The following is a 7,572-nucleotide window of genomic DNA, read 5'->3' on the forward strand; positions in this document are numbered from 1 at the left end:
CTGAATCTTTTGTCATAAATTCAAACAGTAGCAAAGAATGTAATTATATTGTAAATATTGATATATTTAAAATTTTTATTTTATTTTTTTCAGAGTTCCAGAATTCATTGTTTATGCACCATACCCAGTGCTCCAAGCAATATGTGCCCACCACAATACCCACAACCAGGATCATCCAATCCACCACCCTCATCCCCTCCAAAATCCTCAGTTTGTTTCTCAGAGTCCACAGTCTTTCATGGTTTGTCTCCCTTGCCGATTTCCCCCAACTCACTTCTCCTCTCCATCTCCCAATGTCTTCTGTGTTATTCCTTATACTCCGTAAGTAAGTGAAACCATACAATAATTGACTCTCTCTGCTTGACTTATTTCACTCGGTATAATCTCTTCCAGTCCCATCCATGTTGATACAAAAGTTGGGTGTTCATCCTTTCTGATGGAGGCATAATACTCCATTGTATATATGGACCATACCTTCTTTATCCATTCATCTGTTGAAGGGCATCTTGGCTTCTTCCACAGTTTGGTGACTGTGGCCATTGCTGCTATGAACATTGGGGTACAGATGGCCCTTCTTTTCTCTACATCTGTATCTCTGGGGTAAATACCCAGTAGTGAAATTGCAGGGTCATAGGGTAGTTCTATTTTTTTTTAAAGATTTTATTTATTTATTTTCCAGAGAGAGAGAGAGGGAAAGCACAAGCAGGGAGAGCAGCAGGCAGAGGGAGAAGCAGGCTTCCCACTGAGGAAGGAGCACAATTTGGGACCTGATCCCAGGATCCTGGGATCAGACCTGAGCTGAAGGCGGACATAACTGACTGAGACACCCAGGCACCCTAGGGTAGCTCTATTTTTAATTTCTTAAGGAATCTCCACACTGCTTTACAAAGTGGCTGCAACAACTTGTATTCCCACCAACAGTGTAAGAGGGTTCCCCTTTCTCTACATCCTCTCCAACACAAGTTGTATACTGTCCTGTTAATTTTGGCCATTCTAACTGATATAAGGTGGTATCTCAATGTGGTTTTGATTTGAATCTCCCTGATTGCTAATGATGATGAACATTTTTTCATGTGTCTGTTAGCCATTTGTATGTCTTCTTTGGAGAAGTGTCTGTTCATATCTTCTGCCCAGTTTTTGATGTCATTATCTATTTTGTGTGTGTTGAGTTTGAGGAGTTCTTTATAGATCTTGGATATCAGCCCTTTGTCTGTCATTTGCGAATATCTTCTCTCATTTGCCCCTTTGTTTTGTTAACTGTTTCCTTTGCTGTGCAGAAGCTTTTGATCTTGATGAAGTCCCAAAAGTTCATTTTTGCTTTTGTTTCCTTTGCTTTTGGAGACATGTCTTGAAAGAAATTGCTGTGGCCTATGTTCTCCTCTAGGATTTTGATAGATTCCTGCCTCATGTTGAGGTCTTTTATCCATTTCGAGTTTATCTTTGTGTATGGTGTAAGAGAATGAGAATGAAGACACATCAGTCCAAAACCTATGGGATACAGCAAAGGAGGGCCTCCCATGAAATATATAGCCATCCAAGCCTCACTCAAAAAAATGGAAAAATCCAGAATACACCAGCTCTCTTTACACCTTAAAGAACTGGAAAATCAACAACAAATTGAGCCAACCCCATGCACAAGAAGAGAGATAATCAAGATTAGAGAAGAGGTCAATGAGGTAGAAATGAGAGATACAGTAGAACACATCGATGAAACTAGAAGCTGATTTTTTGAAAGAATCAATAATATTGATAAACCACTGGCCAAACTAACCCAAAAGAAAAGAGGACTCAAATTAATAAAGTTATGAATGTAAAGGGAGAGATCATGACTAACACCAAGAAAATAGAAACAATCATCAGAAATTATTATCAACAGTTATATGCCAATAAGTTAAGCAACATGGATGAAATGGATGCATTCCTGGAAACCTATAAACTTCCAAAACTGAATCAGGAAGAAATTGGCAATGTGAATAGACCAATATCTAGTAATGAGACTGAAGCAGTGATCAAAAACCTCTCAAAAAACAAGAGCCCAGGACCTGACAGATTCTCTGGAGAATTCTACCAAACATTCAAAGGAGAAACAATACCTATTTTCCTGAAGCTATTTTAAGAAAATAGAAATGGAAGGAAAACTTCCAGACTCTTTCTATGAAGCCAGCATTACCCTGACCCCGAAACAATGTAAAGACCCCACCAAAAGGGAGAATTTCAGACCAATATCCCTGATGAATATTGATGCCAAGATTCTCAACAAGATCCTAGGATCCAACAGTACATTAAAAAGATTATCCACCATGACCATGTGGGATTTATCCATGGGATGCAAGGGTGGCTCAACATTCGCAAATCACTCAGTGTGATAAAACAAATCAATAAGAGAAGAGGGAAGAAGCACATGGTCCTCTCAATTGATGCAGAAAAACCCTTTGACAAGATACAGCATCCATTACTGATTAAATGTATTTTTTTTTTAGATTTTATTTATTTATTTGACAGAGATGACAAGCAGGCAGAGAGAGGGGGGAAGCAGGCTCCCCGCTGAGTGGAGAGCCCGATGTGGGGCTCGATTTGGGGCTCGATCCCAGGACCCTGGGATCATGACCTGAGCCGAAGGCAGAGGCTTTAACGCACTGAGCCACCCAGGCGCCCCTGATTAAAATGTTTCAAATTATAGGGATAGAGAGAACATTCCTCAACTTCATAAAATCTATCTGAAAACCCACAGCGAATGTCATCCTCAATGGGGAAAAGCTGACAGCCTTCCCTTTGAGATCAGGAACACAACAAGGATGTCTACTCTCACCACTGTTGTTCAACATAGTACTAGAAGTCCTAGCAATAGCAGTCAGCCAACAAAAAGAAATAAAAAGTATTCAAAGAAGTCAAACTCTCTCTCTTCATAAATATGGATATTTTAACAAAAAACTATTAATCTTTTATGTATACAATATAATTATGAGAGCAATTTTATATGTACTGTATTACTTTTAAAAATGTATGAACATGTCATTTAGGATAAAATGGATGGATCTTGAGGGCATTAAGCTAAGCAGAATAAATCAGAGAAAAATGAATACTGTATGATCTCATAGACAGAACACAGTTTGGTTGCCATAGGTGGGGGGTGGGAAGTAAGGGATGGGGAAGTAGGGGCAGTGTCAAAATGAGTGAAAATGGTCAAAAGGGATAAATTTCTAGTTTTAAAATAAGCACAGGAATGTATTATATGGCTTGACAATTATATATTAATGAGATTACATGTACAAAATTTGCTAAGAGGGTAGGTCTTAAAAGTGCTCATCACAAGAAAAAAAATTATAATGATGTGCAGAGACAGATGTTAATTGGATCTATTGTAGTGATCATTTTGTAACATTTTCTTTTCTTTGTAACAGTGTCTTTTCTAACATTAGCGACTATTATTTTGTTCCTTTGTCCTTGAATTTTTATTTTGCTTTACCCACAAAATTTTGTTCTTTATATTTGAAAGCTTAAAAAAAATTAATCATCATACTTTTCTCCACAAAAATTATGTGTACGTTGAAATTTAAAATATATGCTGGTGCCTGGGTGGCTCAGTTGGTTAAACAAGCTCCTGGTCATGATCCCGGAGTTCTGGTATCAAGTCCTGGAATGGGTTCCCAGCTCCATGGGGTGTCTGTTTCTCCCTCTGACCTTCTCCCCTCTCATGCTCTCTCTCACTGCCTCTCTCTCAAATAAATAAATAAAATCTTTTCAAAAAAATAAAAAATAAAATATATGCTTCCTGTATTGATAAAGCTGAGTGTTATACAACTGAACATAACATAAATGCATTGTTAAATTTAATAATTATTAAAACATGGAGGACAGGGGGAGATGGAGAGGAGAAGGGAGTTGAGGGAAATTGGAAGGGGAGATGAACCATGAGAGACTATGGACTCTGAAAAACAACCTGAGGGTTTTGAAGGGGCGGGGGCGAGGGGGAATGGGAGGTTGAGGAACCAGGTGGTGGGTAATAGGGAGGGCACGTATTGCATGGAGCACTGGGTGTGGTGCACAAACAATGAATACTGTTACGCTGAAAAGAAATTTAAAAAAATGGATAGATAAATAAAAAATGTGAAATGTTACTAGAATTGTATCTTTTTTAAATTTAATTGTTTTTTTTTCAGTGTTCCAAAATTCATTGTTTGTGCACCACACCCAGTGCTCCATGCAATATGTGCCCTCCACAATACCCACCACCAGGTTCACCCCACTCTCCACGCCATCCTCCAAAACCCTCAGTTTGTATCTCACAGTCCACAGTCTCTCATGGTTTGTCTCCCTCTCCGATTTCCTCCAACTCACTTCGTAAATCTTCTTTTTCCTTTTTTAATTAGTGCATATGTCAATAGATATATATTACTTATTGCTAGAATGTGACTGGATTCTGTGGAATTGACAGCAAAAATAAGTTATTACCTATTTTTACATAGAGGGCTTTCAAAAGATGTATTAATTACTATTTACTGTAGAATCCACAAACCATTCTTGTTAAGTTAATGTACATCTGAGAAATACATCACGGGATAAAATAAACTAGTAGAAAGTGGTTGACCAATGAGAACAAGCAGGAAATTAAATGCATCCAAGTAAAAAATGAATATAGATTTTCCTTAACTAATTATCTTTATGAAATAGTTAATTACAAATTTTCTTTTATGAATCCTAATGAATGTGTAAGAAAATATAAAATAATAAGTTGCAATACTCTCTTGAAAAAGTAATACTGATCAGTAGAAATACTCGGGGGGAATTTTCATCTCCTTCTTAAAATTATGCAGCTAAGACATAGACCACTGCTTTGATCAAGGTGGCTTTGCTGGAGGCACTTGTACCCTGGGGATTCCAAATGAGTGAAGGATTTGCCTTTAGTTTATGAAGTTAGGAGAAGGTGACTAGGAATGAGAAGCTGGGAAAGAGACTAGGCACAGTGTTTTGACCAAGCACGTGTTCTCAGGCAGATTAGATTTAAGCATGAATAATATGGAATTTGAGGACCTGGAAATGAATTCCCTTTAAACCCACCAGCTGAACTATCAACCCCAAATTGAAAAGCACAATAGAGACCTCTGAGACCCACAGTGTATTTTATCTAAACTTTTTAGAAAGCCCAGGAACACAAAGCCTGGCTGGGCTGTTCTGTGAAAGACATTCACACAAGCTTGAAACCTTATGTGACAACAGCCTTCCTCGGGGAAATACAACCTTTCGGACTGGATACTGAAGTGGTAGGCTAGGATGCAGGGCAAACAAAACATGGTAGGAGACTATTCTGTGCTTTTAATATCTTTCCATCTTTGAGTGAAAGTTTATTTCCATAAGGAAAGAAATGAAAGTTGTTATATGTGAACTGGCTGCCCATCAAGTATTATAATAAAAACCAGAATGTAAGGGCAACATCCAGACAAGATCGTAATCATCTCAAAAATGTATCTGCTTTAAGAAGCTTTGAAGGGCTGGACTTCAATGGTTAAATATGAGTTCTTTTTAGTGATCTAGAGATGAAACAAAACTATCATGCTATTTTTCTAAGGCATTTAATAAATGTATATATTACAATCTAGAGTAATAATAATAATAAATGTATATATTACAATCTAGAGTATCACAATTATGATTAATAATTTTTAAGGTGCTAGAAGACATTTCATTATATTTTAATGATTTTTAGCCTCAATTTTAAAATTGCCACAAATTTGTAAAGTATTTATAATTTTTTTGGAAAAAAGTCAATTGTGCAGCAAAAATGAATAAAATTGAAAACCTGTCCTTGAGATTTAGGAAATGTAGTTGTGTAGATGGCATGCTCATTGATAAAAAGAAGGTGGAAATGTGTTGGAAATAGGGCTTTGATTTTTTTTAAATGTTTACTTGGCCTACACATTCACCTTTATTTTTATCATTCTATATAATTTCTGCATTGTGGCTAAGATATACTTATTATTAAACTATTTGATTAGGGTGGCCTAATCTTCTAATTTAAGAAACTATTTTTTTAATTACTGGAATTATTATTTACGTATGAGTTCAAAGAGTGTGTTTTTCAGATTTACTCATACCTGTGATAATATTAAATGAATAAATCTAAAATAGAGAGGTAAAAATAGACATCGAATAAACTGTGATTCTGAGTCTAGATAACTAAACTAATATTTTGATGTTGCTACCGAAGGGTCTCTCCTTAGTTGGAATAATATTTTATCAATGTTTCCTGCTCCTCTAAGTTCTGTGAAATAATCTGCTACAATTCAATAAAATTACAACCTGAATATGGGTTGGCATACTTGTATTTATAAATGCAGAGATCCCTGCTGTGATAGCCGGGCTCCAAGATGGCATCAATAATCCCTACCTCCTGATAGTCACAGCTTGTGGAGTCCCCTCCTACCTTGTACCAGGCTTGGTCAATAGACTATGGCAAAAATGATGGTATGTTATTTCTGAAACTATGTTATAAAAGACACTGCTTGGCTGTCTCTCATCACTTAATCTAAGGGAAGCTCTGTTGTGAGGGGCCCAGGTGTTGCTAAACTTATTCTGTGCCCATGTGAGTGAGTTTGGAAGTGGATCCTCAAGCTCAGTTAGGGTCTTGAGAAGGCTGAAGTTTGGCTTGGTTGCACTCTAATGGGTAACCTTGAGCCAGAAACACCTGGTATTTTTTCAAGAGAGTATGCTAGAGGATTGAAAAAAAATTGTATGACAGAGTCCCTGTCTCATTTATTTTATCTTTTTATGAAGTTGCTTATTGTTTCTTAGTGTAACAGTTCTATGAATTTGGCTAAAAGCCTAAAGTTATACAACTACCACTACACATTCAAGATATAGAATGAGTCTATCACCCAAACAATTTCTTTTGTGGTCAAAACCTCCACATAACCCCAGTCCTAGCACCCTCTGATTTGTTTTCTGTCTTTATACTTTGGTTTTTTCCAAGAATGTCCTATAAATGGAATCACACAGTATACAGCTCTTCCAGCTTTTCTCTTTTTACTTAGCATAATGTGTTTGATATTTATCCAACTTTCTGGGTGTATCAGTAGTTTTTTCTTTTACTGCTGAGTAGTATTCTTTTGTATGAATATGCTACACTTCGTTTATCCATTCACCAATTGAAAGACAATGGGCTGTTTCCAGCTTTCGGTAGTTACGAATAAAGCCACTATAAATATTCACATACAGGTTTTCATCTTCATGTTTGGCTGAGCCATATGGGCTGGGAATATGAAAAGGCTCAGACAAAAATTATGCCTGGCATACTACTGGATGTACTCTAGTGTTATTACCATTCTCCTGTCCTATAAGAAGCTATGGAGTTTAAAGGAAAAGTTCCCCTTTGTGGGCAGAGATGCTAGCTGACCACCAAACATTTTTGCTCCCTTCTATACTACAGTATACTTCTATACTCCCTTCTATACTACAGTGCCATTGGGAAGAATTTGCCCTGTCATGAGCTATACTCTCCTGTCCAACTTAGTTAAGTATAGCCATGTAACTATGTTTTAGAGAATAGAACATAGCAGAATTGCTGAAAGCCACTTT

This window comes from Meles meles, chromosome 9 (genome assembly GCF_922984935.1).
Source record: "Meles meles chromosome 9, mMelMel3.1 paternal haplotype, whole genome shotgun sequence".
Taxonomy (NCBI): Eukaryota; Metazoa; Chordata; class Mammalia; order Carnivora; family Mustelidae; genus Meles; species Meles meles.